Consider the following 13,595-nt stretch of genomic DNA (forward strand, 5'->3'; position numbering starts at 1 on the left):
TAAAACTTTGAGTTCCAAATTCTCTTCCTCCCTCCCTCCCCACCCACACTTCCCTAGAAGGCAAGCAATTCAAAATAGATTATACATGTGTAGTCATGAAAAACACTTACAAAACAGTCGTATTGTGAAAGACTAACTATATTTCCCTTCATCCTATCCCACCCCTTGTTTATTCTGTTCTCTCCTTTGACTCTGTCCCTCCTCAAAAGTGTTTGCTTCTGAATATCCCCTCCCCCAATATTCCCTCCCTTTATCCCATTCTCCCCTACTTTCTTGTAGGGTAAGATAGATTTCCATGCCCAATTAAGTGTGTATGTTATTCCGTCTGTAAATCAAATCTGTTGAGATTAAGGTTCACTCATTCCCTATCACCTTTCCCCTCTTTCCCTCCACTGTGAAAGCTTTTTCTTCCCTCTTTTATGTGATATAATTTACCCCATTTTAGCTCTCTCTTTCTCCTTCTCCCAGTACATTCCTCTCTCATCCCTTAATTTTATATTTTTAGATATCACATTCAACTCACCTTGTGCCCCCCCATATATATATATATATATGTATGCATATATGTTCCCTCCAACCACCCTAATAATAAGAAAGGTCTCATGAGTTACAAATATCATCTTTCCATGTAGGAATGTAAACAGTTCAACTTTAATAAGTCTTTTATGATTTTACTTTCCTGTTTACCTTTTCATGATTCTCTTGGGTCTTGTATTTGAAATTATTTTATTTAGCTCTGGCTTCTCTAGAGTGAAATAAATTCCTCTATGTCATTGAATGTCAATTTTTCCCCCTCATTGATTACATTCAGTTTTACTGGGTAGGTGATTCTTGGTTTTAATCCTAGCTCCTTTGACTTCTGAAATATCTTATTCCATGCCTTCCAATCCCTTAATGTAGAAGCTGTTAAATCTTGTATCATCCTGATTGTTTCCACAATACTTAAATTATTTCTTTCTGGATGTTTGAAATATTTTTTCCTTGACCTGGGAACTCTGGAATTTGGCCATAATATCCCTAGGAGTTTTCCTTTTGGGATCTCTTTTGGGAGGTGATTGGTGGATTCTTTCAGTTTCTATTTTACCCTCTGGTGGGATGTAGAGTGTGTTCAGCGAGGACCAGTACCTTTAGTGTGATGGCTGCTGAGCCCTTTTGGGGGCTCTTTCCACCTTCGGTGTCCCCCAGTTCCACCCAACTCTCACCTGTGGCTCCAAGAAGCTGCAGCATGTGCAGTGGCCACACCCTGGTAAACTGTTTCAGCAGATGGGCCAAACCAGGTTGAAGGTAACCAAGGGGTCTCAAATCCATTGGTGAATTAGGGCAGTGTCTACCCCAAGTGTGTGAAGACTTCTTCTGGTGGAATGGGAGGATGAGAACAATTTGTTCCCATGGCCATGAAGGCAGTTGAAGCAGGTGATGTGGAGTGCTTAGAGCTTGGTTAGACAATGAAGACATCAAGGTCATCCACTGCATCCTGAGCCACCACCAGCCATCTTGTCCCTGTCCTGCCACTGGACTATGCTGACTCTGGAGGACAGAGTGAGGCTGCTGACTTCATGCAACTCTGTCTCACTTAAATCCAATTTACACGCGAATCAAAAGACGTCATCCATACCATTCTACTATTATGCCTTAAAGTCCTGTGGTGACAAGCATGTGATGAAGCAGCAGGTGCAGATACTCTGGGAGCTGTAGTCACAACCCTGCACACAGGTGGCCCATACCATAGGGTCGTTTCTCACTGGAAGCATCAGTGGGACTCGGCAGCCCCCTGGGTGTCTGAGCAACCTTTCAAGGATCATACTGCTCACCTCCTGGTGTGAGGAAGGGGGCTAGAAAAGATGCCCTAAAAATTGTCTGCTTACCCAACCCTGGGCTGAGTACTTCGGCAAGCAGGGAATCCCACTATGCCGCTGAAACATAAAATATGTACAAAATGTACAAAGACATCTGCAAAGATGATTCCACTCACCATTGGCACATGGAACATGTGTACACTTGTAGATAACACAAAATCCAGTAGACCTGAAAGATGAACTACTCTTGTTGCAAGAGAACTCAACAAGTATTGCATCCAAATAGCAACCCTGAGTGAAACAAGGCTGGCAAATGAGGGCCAGCTTACTGAAGTTGGAACTGGATACACATTTTTCTGGAGTGGTCACAGTGAAGGGGAGCACCATGAAGATGGCATAGTTTTTGTAAACAAAGCTAATCTAGTCAGCAAGTTGGTATGCCTGCCAAAAGGAGTGAATGACAGGCTCATGACAATGTGATTGCCACTTGCAGGAAAACAACATGCCACCATCATCAGTACCTATGCTCCCACTATGAGGTTAAAGAAAAATTTTATGAAGACCTAGAGATCCTTATCATCAATGTGCCAAAAGAGGACAAGCTTATAATTCTGGATGACTTTAATGCTAGAGTAGGCTCAGACTACCAGACTTGGCAGGGAGTCCTAAGAAGGAATGGAGTTGGAAACAGTAACACTAATGGTCATTTACTGCTGAAGACTTGTGCATCACATGACCTTCTCATCACCAATACTGTTTTCCATTTACCTAAATGCAATAAAACCTCATGGATGCACCCTCACAGCAAACACTGACATAATAGTCTATGTGATTGAAAGGAGAAGAGACAGACAAGATGTGAGAATGAGAAAGTCAACGTGTGGTGCAGAGTGCTGGACTGATCACAGACATCCTGTCCAAACTAAATATTCTCATTCATCAAAAGTGCTGCCCCCAAGGCAAAATGACTACCAGAAGAATTAATGTCAACAAATTAAAGCTCTTCTCTGAGCATGAACAGTTTGTTGCTAACTTGGAGGGAAAGTTGAGCTAACACACAGTTGAAAACAGTGGAGCAGAAAAGGAGTGGGCAGTTTTCAGAGATTTGGTGTACAGCACTGTATTTGCTCATCTGCGTCAGAACACTCTCAAGCACCAATTGGTTTGATGAAAATGATGGGGAAATTCAGAAGCTGTTAAATGAAAAATGAGAACTCCACAAGATTTACCAGCAGGATAGTACATCCACCTCTAAAGAAGGCAGGATTTAATTCCATCAAAAGCAAAGTACAAGCAAAGCTTAGAGAGACGCAGGATTCCTGGCTCAGTAAGAAAGCAGATGAGATTCAGTTTATGCTGATAGTAACAATCCAAAGTGCTTTTGTGACTCTCTGAAAGCTATTTATGGACCAAAAACCTATGGTACACCACAACTACTTAGTGCTGATGGAGCCACATTGATTAGTGATAAGGACATGATCCTAGAGAGATGGGTTGAACACTTCCATAGTGTTCTCAATAGGCCATCATTATTCAATGCTGAGGCCATTGACTGTTTACCTCAGGTTGAAGTCAGTCCCTCCTTAGCTGAACTCCCAACTGCAGAAGAGGCTTTGAGGGCTATTAGGCTCCTTTCATGTGGCAAAGCACCTGGTGCTGATTCTATTCCAGCTGAGATTTACAAGGTAGGGGGACCATTGCTCATACAAAAGTTGACTGAAATTTTCCAGGTTATATGTCAAGAGGACATTATCCCCCAGGAATTCAAAGATGCCTCCATTGTCCATCTCTATAAAGGTAAGGGAATAGATTGTCCTGCAACAATCACAGGGGGTCTCTCTCTTAGTCAATGCTGGCAAAATTCTTGCTAGTCCTCCTTAATAGGCTGATCCTTCATCTAAAAGAAGGTCGTCTACCTGAGAGCCAGTGTGACTTCAGAAAGGACTGAGGAACAGTTGATATGGTGTTTGCTGCCTGACAACTCCAGGAGAAATGCCAGGAGCAGAATAGAGGTCTGTATAAAATGTTTGTAGATCTGACCAAGGACTTTGATACTATTAGTCATGAGGGCTAATGGAAAATTATGTCAAAATTTGGTTACCCAGAGAAGTTCCTCAGTATTGTATCTCAATTTCATGATGGCATGTTTGCCTGGGTTCTGCACAGTGGACAATGCTCTCCTGCCTTCCCAGTCACCAATGGAGTGAAACAGGCTTGTGTGCTTGCTCCCATGCTTTTTAGCATGATGTTTTCAGTTGGGTTGTTACATGCTTTCAATGAGGATGAACATGGCATCAAGGTCAACTACCTCACTGATGGTAAGTTCTTCAATTTGAAAAGGCTACAAGCCAAGACCAAAGTGGAGGGAGTGTTGGTGCATGATTTTCTGTTTGCAGATGATTGTGCACTCAATGCAGCCTCTGAAACTGAGATGCAACAACGTATGGATCAATTCTCTGCTGCCTGTGCTAATTTTGGCCTAATAATCCACTCCAAGAAAACACAGGTGTTCCATCAGCCACCACCACACCATCCAAACATGGAACCATTGGTTACAACAAATGGAGAAGTTTTGAATGCTGTAGATAAATTCACTTACCTTGGTAGTATACTTTGCAGGAATGTATACATTGACAATGAGACTGAAACATGCATTGTTTCAGTGTTTGGGAGGCTCTGAAGAAAATTTTGGGAGAGAAGGGCTATTAGACTGACTACTAAACTGAAGGTCTACAGAGCTGTTGTGCTAACCTCATTGTTATATGCCTGTGAAACATGGACAGTCTACCAGCTTCATACCAGGAAGCTGAATTGCTTCCATTTGAACTCCTAGAAAGATTCTGAGGATCACTTGGCAGGATAAGGTACCAGATACTGAAGTTCTTGCTCGAGTTGAACTGCCAAGCATTCAAACTATGCTTCAGAGACCCCAGCTCTGATGGGCTGGCTATGTTGTTGGAATACAAAATGCATGCTTGCCAAAAAGACTATTTTATGGAGAGCTCACATGGGGCAAGTGATCACATGGTGGTCAGAAGAAGCAATCCAAAGACACTCTCAAGGTCTCTCTCAAGAACTTTGGATTTGATTGTGCGACATGGGAGACACTGGCACAGTACTGCTCAGTATGAAGTGACCACATCAGAAAGGGTGCTGTGCTCTATGAGCAAAGCAGAATTGAGAGAGCACAAAGGAAACAGCATGCACAAACTTGGAGTAACCACTCCAAATATTCACAAGAACTATCTGTGCCCGATCTGTAGTAGAGCATTCTGAGCTTGTATTGGTCTGATCAGTCACAGTCAGACACACTGAAACTTTATCATGGTGATGTCATTTTGGTCCTTTTTGAGAATGAAGGACAGCAACCAACAACCAAGTACCATCTGGTTCTAGGATATCAGGGCAATTTTCCTTGATAATTTCTTGAAAGATGATGTCTAGGTTCTTCTTTTGATCATGGATTTCAGGTAGTCTAATAATTTTTAAATGTTCTTTTCTGGATTTATTTTTTAGGCCAGTTATTCTTCCAGTGAAATATTTCACATTGTCTTCTATGTTTTCCTTCTTTTGGTTTTGTTTTATAATTTTTAAAATTTCTCATTAAGTCATTAGCTTTCACTTGCTCCATTCTAATTTTTAAGGAATTATTTTCTTCAGTAAGTTTTTGGACTTCCTTTTCCATTTGACTGATTCTGCTTTTTAAGACATTCTTCTCCTCATTGGCCTTTTGGACCTCTTTTGCCATTTGGTCTAGTCTATTTTTAAGGTGTTAGTTTCTTCAGTATTTTTTGGGTCTCCTTTAACAAACTGTTGATTTGTTCTTCATGATTTTTTTGTATCACTTTCATTTCTCTTCCCAATTTTTTCTCTGCTTCTCTTACTTGATTGTCCAGTAAGATATCTTCTATGGCCTGAGACAAATTCATATTTTTATTGGAGGCTTTGGATGTAGGAACTTCAACTTTGTTTTCTTTTTCTAATTTCATATTTTGATCTTCCTTGTCACCAAAGTAATATTGTATAGTCTGAGTTTTTCTGCTGTTTGCTCATTTTCCAAGCCAATTACTTGATGTTTTAGCTCTTTGTTAAGGTAGAACTTTGCTTCCAATGTGGAGGTGGTACTGTCCCAGGCTTCAAGGAGTTTTGTACAGCTGTTTTCAGAGATACTTTTAGGGATCTGTAAATTTTAAGTTCTTCCAAGGTGGTATGATCTAAGGAGATGTGTTTACTCATCTCCTGGCCTGTGCTCTGGTCAGTGAGTGACCACAAGCACTCTTTTCTGTCCTGGAACTGTGAGGAGGGTTCCCTATCCACTGCTGGCACAAGTGCTTCTATGCCAGTGCTCCTCCTCACCTTGGGATTGCCACCAGGACTGCCACCCAGATCCAAGTCTGAACAAAGTGACAGAGTCCTGCCTCAATGCCAGCAAAGAGACCCCTGCAATCTCCTTCTGACCAGTTGTTCTATCCCCTTACTGTCTGTGAGCTGATAGCTCTGGAAGCAGCTACTGCCATTGTCCCTGCTGCCATTGCTGCTGCCACTGTTGCCTCCAGTGGGGCTGTGACAGGGCTGGAGCTGATCTGGGCTCCACTGAAAGACCTTTCTCACTAAACTTCTAGGTTGTCTTTGGCATTTGTGGGTTGAGAAGTCTGGAAACTGCCTCAGCTGCCAGTGATTAAGTCCCTTGAGGCCTGGTCCAGGTTGTGCAGGCATGCTGGACCACACTCCTCTCCCAGCCCTGCACAACAGACCTTTCCTGTTGACCTTCAAGGCTGTATTGGGCTTCACTCTGTCTTTTTGTGGGTTCTACAGTTCTAGTATTTGTTTAGAGTAATTTTTTATAGGTATTTGGAGGGATTTGGGGAAGAGCTCAACTAAATCTCTGCTTTTAGTCTGTCATCTTGGCTCTGCCCCCAGATCATAGCAATCTTAAATTTTTTTCATCTAAAACTAGAAAGAATAAATGCAGAGGCAATGGGCGAAGACTCTTATCTATGGACCACAAAGTCTGCTTCATACAGGGAAGGTCTGAGATCTCTTCCTTTGTCTCTCAGTAGAATTCAGCCTTGAGGCAGTAAGGTGTCATACGACAAAGACACTAGGTTTGACCGACTTGCATCTTTTAAATGCACTTGGCAACTACCAAGGATCCGCTTCATATATGACTGGCAGATTGGAACCAATTACAGAAAGTCTGTGCATGCCCTTAGTGTCTTCATGGCTTAACTTCCATTACTCAGTATCATGCCTTTTTTGAAACAGTATCTCTCCCTTTCCTACCTCCACCCCTTCCCATTTCAGGCAGTGGTGATTGCAGCAGCTGAACATTCTACTGTTTGCTCACCAGCCCTTGTTACATAAAAAATAAAGGTTCTGACCTATCTAAAAAACAAACAAAGTAATCCTTGGATTACAAGTGATGAGTTTGTGGGCAGCAGTTTTTTTCAGGAAAATTGAAAGGAGCTTTGATAGGAATTCCTTTGTTTTTGATCTGATGACAGGAAGTGCTGGAAAAGGAGAGGGAATGACTTGGGACTTCTCCCTCAGCCCATGTTTTGTATTTTCCTAATCAAAGCACTAATGTATTGTAAGAAAAGCTAATTTAGTGTAGCAGGTCAGAAAAACATTTTATTAAGAGACATGCAGCTAAGCAAAGAATTCTATAGAAGAATCTCCCCAAATAGGGCACATGGCAGAATTTTATCCTTTAAGAAAAACAACTTATTTTTGAGGTTTTCTGTAGTTATCCTTGCAAGAGGCACAGGATGACTTGTTTTCTCTCTGTACCTTGTTTTCTCTGTAGTTGAACTTGCATAAGAACTAGAGCAAATCCAGAGTTAGGAAAGTGAGCATGACTGATGAATTGAAACTGAAATGGAGGATAATTTGAAGATGGAGTCACTCATGTCAAGATGGAGAAAATTTAGGCTCCCTCTTTCTCTTTTTCTTTACCTCTGGGTTTTGAGAATTCCTGGTTCTATACCAGCTAAGTTTCATGCAACAGTATGAAATTTGATACTGGGTCATTCTTTCTTATATATAGAAAAAGTTCTGTTTCTGACATCACTTAAAAGTAAACTCTTGCTTTTTGATTGGTCTTGAAGGTCCTGAGCTCAGGAACAATCTTTTCTGAATTCATAATTGGTCTTTCAGGCAGCTTAACCTTGATCCACATGCAATGCCCTTAGCAGCCTCAGATTCAAGGGTCTATTGTTTTGGCATGGACTGCTGTGTCTGTACAATTAGCCTAACGATGACATGTTCAGTAACTCTGGGAGGCAGATGTTACATTAGGATCTGCAGCCTGCTCAGTTTAGAGGGATGCTAATAATTATTCTAAGAGTGACCTTGAAGAAACTGTTATTTTAGAGGACCTGTCTCTGTGTATGGAAGACCTGGTTAGTAAAATTTCTTGCAAAAAAAATCACAACTAAATTGTGGAATGTTTAGATTTCAAACTATAAAATGATATGAGTGTTATAAAAAGATGATATAAAAGTGATATAAAAACAAAAAAAATCAGCAAAAATCTTTGAAAAAATTAGTATTTTAAACTAAACTACTAATTATTTTTTTTAAAAAGAATTTTGTTTACTTTTTTTTTATATCACCTACATGTATGTCTCCTTCAACTTTCCCCCAGAGGGCTATCCCTTCTAACAAAAAATAGAAAGAAGAGGAAGAAAAAACATCAGTAAAACTAATCAACATATTGTCAAAAATCTGATGTTATTTGCAATTTCCCCTATTGATCTCATTCTCCTCTTTCAAAGGAGTGGGAGATGGATGTGTCTTATATCTCTTATCTCATACCAAGCTTGATCATTATCATATCATGATATTCAGTTTTGACTGTTTTGTTGTTTTTTTGATTTACTTGATTGTAGTCATTGTTTATTGTTTCCTTCCTCTGTTCATTTCACATCAGCTCATGTCTTTCCATGATTCTATGTATTCATCATGTTTGTAATTTCTTACAAAAAATATTCTATTATGTCCACTTACCATAATGTGCTTCATCATTGAGGAGATTTTACTTTGTTTCTAGTTCTTTACTACCATAGAAAGTGCCATATTTTAACATATATGGAGCTTTTCTTTTTATCATTGACCACAGTGTGATCTCTGAGGTAAAGGGTGTGGCCAGCTTAGTCACTTTATTTGCTTAATTCCAAATTACCTTCCAGAATTGCTATAGAGGTTCATAGATCCACTAAAATTGTATTAGTGTGCCTATCCTTCCATAACTTCTTCTATGTCAACTCTTTTCATCCTTTGTCTTTTTTGCCAGTTTTATTGGGTGTGCAACAAAGTCTCAAGGTTGTTTTTATGTGCATTTCTATTTTTATTACTAATAATATGGGGAAAAATTTATATTCATTGTTTATAATTTACAATCCTTTTGAGAACTATTTGCTCATATCCTTTGCCCACTTTATTAGGGAAAGGTTTCTGTTTAAATTTTTATATTATTACTATAATTGTATATTACATATTTTATTATTATTTATATTATTTCTGTTGGTTGTCTAGATATCTTGGATGTCAAACTCTTGTCAGAGATATTTAATAGCCAGACTTTTTTCATGAGTGAACTGCTTCTCTTCTTATTCTTAATATATTAATTTTGTTTATGCATATGGTTTTCAAATTTGTATAATAAAAATTATCTGTTTAATCTTTTAAAATGATCTCTGTATTTTGTTTGGTTAAGAATTCTTTCCCTATCCATAGCTTTGAAATATATATATGATTAACTTCTTTTCTATTTTTTGATAATATAACCTTTAATATTTGTGTTACATATCTGTCCCAGCCTAATTGCCGTGGGCTGCCCGAGTCTTCTTACCTTAGTCCAGGTCTTCGGTGGCCAGCCGGATAAACGTATGGAGAGAAGAGACTTTCCAGAGTCAAACAAGGGTTAGGTTTTATTCAGGGTCTTGGTTACATGTCCATATGCAGGCGAGTTCTTCCCCAGGAGAAAGGAACCCCCTCCTCTTTAAGGAGCAAGGATCACACAGCGGAAGAGGGGAGGGACCCCCTCAGGCTTTCCTGTCCCCATTTAAGCTCTCCCAGCCACATAGTCCTCACGTGGATACCGTGCATGCTCTCAGCCCCTAGCTAATCAACAAAAAGGTGTGCTCAGACCACGGACCAGTCTCAAGAGTGGGATGCTCTCCCCAGCAAGTTTCCACTGAGAAGAGATGGAGAAACAAGAAAGCTCGGGTCTCACTCCACAATTCCCAGCTGTTCCCTGGGGGGCCTCATGAGAGCTCACAATCAAGAAGCCCTCATTTTTACCTGCCTGAAACTGTTCACGTGAGAACTGAGCTTACACCCCAACACATATCCATTTTGAATTTATTGTAAAATATTCTGAACCTAATTTCTGCTAGACTGCTTCCCAGTTTTCCCAGTAGTTCTTATCAAGTAGGGAGTTCTTTCCTAGGTAATTCTTGTTTTTGAATTTATTGAAAGCTAAGATATTGTGTATATGATACTGTGAATTTCACTTTATATGGCTTATTTTTTAAAAGAATTCAATAAATGCTAAAAGTTACTTTCAAAGCTCTCCTGTTTGTCTTTCCTTTCTTCTGAACTTCCTTCTCCCCCATTAGAAGTGTAGCAGTGATTCTCTGTCACCCATTTTCTGAGGGCCAGGTGTATTACATTTCACCCCTTCCACAGGTTCTCCAGTGTGCTTGAGGGGCAGAGGGGCTTCTCATCTCTGTCACTAGCTGAAGTTCTCATTAATTATATTCCCCCACTTTTAGGAGTCCATGCACCCCGATTCTATTTATCCACTTAACAGTCAGATTAGCTTTTACAAACGAAATTTTATACAAATATGTAGAACAATCACGTAGCATTTCCCTTTTACACATTGAGGAGATTATTCTCCCAAATTTCTGGGTAAGAGAGAGGATTAGTGTTACAAATAGCTCAGTTTCTACATAGCTTCAGTCCTACTAGTTTCCAAGTCCAAATCACGACCTAGGGTAAATGCTGATTTCTCAGACAGGCTGGTTGCAATATCCAGCTTGAAATCCTGGGCTCCAAGGTTGGCATAGCTCAAGCTCTCAGGTCTGGGACTCTACTCTCTGCACCTAAAATTGAACAAGACAAATTAAACAAGCCTGAAAACCCAAACCAGTTTCTCAGAGCCACACAGCCTAGGGAGGGGGAAAGTGGACCTCAGGCCCTTTCCTACTTGCTTCCTGGTGTTGCTCAGTGAGTAAGTCTTTCACCTCTAGACACTGATGGAAAGGAAAGAGAGAATTCTGTTCTAGTAAGGTAGTTTTAAAGATACAAGCAGTTCCAGCTGTACACTCAGTGGAAAGGGTCTACTCTCAACCATGTGGTAGGCCAACATAGAATAGGCAAGTGCCAGTCATCCTGTCCCCCAGAAGCAGATCCCCAGTATCTTCCATGTGGTTTCCTCCATCTTAGGTGGACTAGGCTTATACCAAACACCTATTATTGAATGTTAGCATGATATCATCACATGATTCCTTCCAGTTGATCAAATAAATTGACATTTCTAGGTGTCTCTTGATTCTTGTGTTTGTATTTGGGAATTCCCACTCAGTTTTGATATTTTCTTGAGAATTGCTTGAAAGTCCTCTCTTCCATTAAAGGCCAATCCCTGCTCTTCTCTTCCCTCTTGCTGGAGAAGGTTTGTGTTCAACTTTCCAAGTTAAATTATCCTTAGTTATAAACCAACAAGTTAACAACATTTATTTAGTGTTTCCTATGTATCAAGGACTATGCTAAGTGCTGGAGATGCAAGTACAATGAATAAAATAACCCCTACTTCCAAGATGTTTACACTGAGTGCATAAATAGAGTCTAGGGCACAAAAAGTGATAGCCTTCCTGTCGCTTTACCTCAGACTATGTCTGAAATATTGTTGATGTACTGTGGGCACCATGGTTTAGGAATCATATTGACAAACTGGATGGAATCCAAAGGAGGATGAACAGAAAAGTGAAGGGATTCAAAATTATCTGATAAGTGTATTAGTAGAAGAAGCCAGAGATATTAAATTTGGGAGAAGACTTAGCAAGGAAACTGACCCTCATCTTCAAGCATCTGAAAGTCTGTCATGTGAAAAGAAAGATAAAGGTCAGAATTAAAAGAAATGGGGGCAAACAGTGAGTATCATGCATTTTTCAGCTCAATGTAAAGAATAATTTCTGAATGCTAAGAGCTATCCAACAGTGGATCCATTTCCAATCACTTCAAGGAGAAGTTGAATGGTCATTCATTTGTTGGAGACATTATAGAGGAGATTCATCCATTGAACGAGAGCATTGCACTTGGACCAGACAGCTTCTGAGATTTCATCAAACTCTGGGATTCTGTGATACTAAGTGATGGAGAGGAAGATTTTGGCTCAATGCAAGGAAAATCTTTCTAACAATTAGAGCTTTTTAATGAAGGCTGCTTTATGTGGTATTGGCATCTCCATCAATTGGCGTATTCAAGCAGTCTAGATGAACATCTATCAGGGAAGTGGTAGAAGGGACTCTTTCATGGGGTAAGGAGTTGATTTACTTGACCTCTAACTTCTTTTTGACTCTACTATTCTTTGGTCTTATGGGGTTCTCATGATCAAGGAGGAGAAAGGCATTTTCATGTATCTAGTCACACTTATTTCATTTCCTACAGGAGCCATAGCAGGGGGGACATCTTTCATTGTGACTTCACAAGGATTCATGTGTTCCCCCTCATGTTCTCCTGTTGGAATCAGTGGCCACTGCCTCTTACCCCCAAGGACCCTTCGGAGGGGTGAGAGTATGCCTTATTTCCTTGGTTCTTTGGCTGGCAAGAGATTTAGGGTTCAGAGAAATATGGCTATACATTCTGTTTGGAATATAGGCCTGAGCAGGATGGGATAACTGTCTTGGATGATAAGGAGGTGCAACAGACCCCAACAGAAGCCCCTCAGGGGAGGGAACTTGTAGGCTGGAGTCCTCTCTGATGGTTCTCATCTCTACAGGGAGATTTGCTGCTTGAGGAGTAGAATGCTAATTAGACAATTTGGCTAACAAGGACCTGTGGGGACTGAGTCCCAGAGGCCCCAGAAACCGTAAATATTCCCCTTGTGCCTCCTGTCTTGCCCTTCTCCCGTCTCTCCTGTCCCAGGCCAGGAGGGAAGCCACTTATGCCTTTCTGCCCAAGTTCTCATGTCTGGCGTTTCTTCCCTCTGTCTTTCCTTGGGGTCAGGGCTGCTGACTTTTTCATCCTCCCTGTCCAGGCAGAGAACATTGAGCCTGTCCCTTTGTGATACTATCTTAATCTTGCTGGTAAGAACAGCCTGGTAAGTGCCGTTGGAGAAGAAAGGCGACCTGTCTATCCTCAGAAAGGCCAGGGAGATTTGGATATGTCCCTGTCAGAGCTGAATCAGTACAGCCCCATCTCCTTCATGCATTACCTGCTACTTTGTCCAGGGCAGCCCTAAGCCCAGCTTAGTCCAACATCCAGCCTAGTTTGGTTCTTAGAGCTTTAGCCAGTCCGTTGGTAAGCACTGAATTATGTGCCAGGCACTATGATAAGTTCTGGGGTTACCAAAAAAGGTAAAAATGTGGTCTTCACCCTCTAAAAAATCCCATTCTTATGAGGAGACAACATTTAAATAATGGCATATGTACAAGATATGTACAAGAGAATCTCAGAGTGAAGGTTTAAGTCAGTCTAGCGTCCAGTTGGAGGCTGTTTATTCCAGCTTGAATCAGCTGGAATTCTAGCCAACTCAGCTCAGACACCAACCCAGAGTCTAGTCTGGTCCTGTTG

Source organism: Notamacropus eugenii, chromosome 4, assembly GCF_028372415.1.
Source record: "Notamacropus eugenii isolate mMacEug1 chromosome 4, mMacEug1.pri_v2, whole genome shotgun sequence".
Classification (NCBI taxonomy): Eukaryota; Metazoa; Chordata; class Mammalia; order Diprotodontia; family Macropodidae; genus Notamacropus; species Notamacropus eugenii.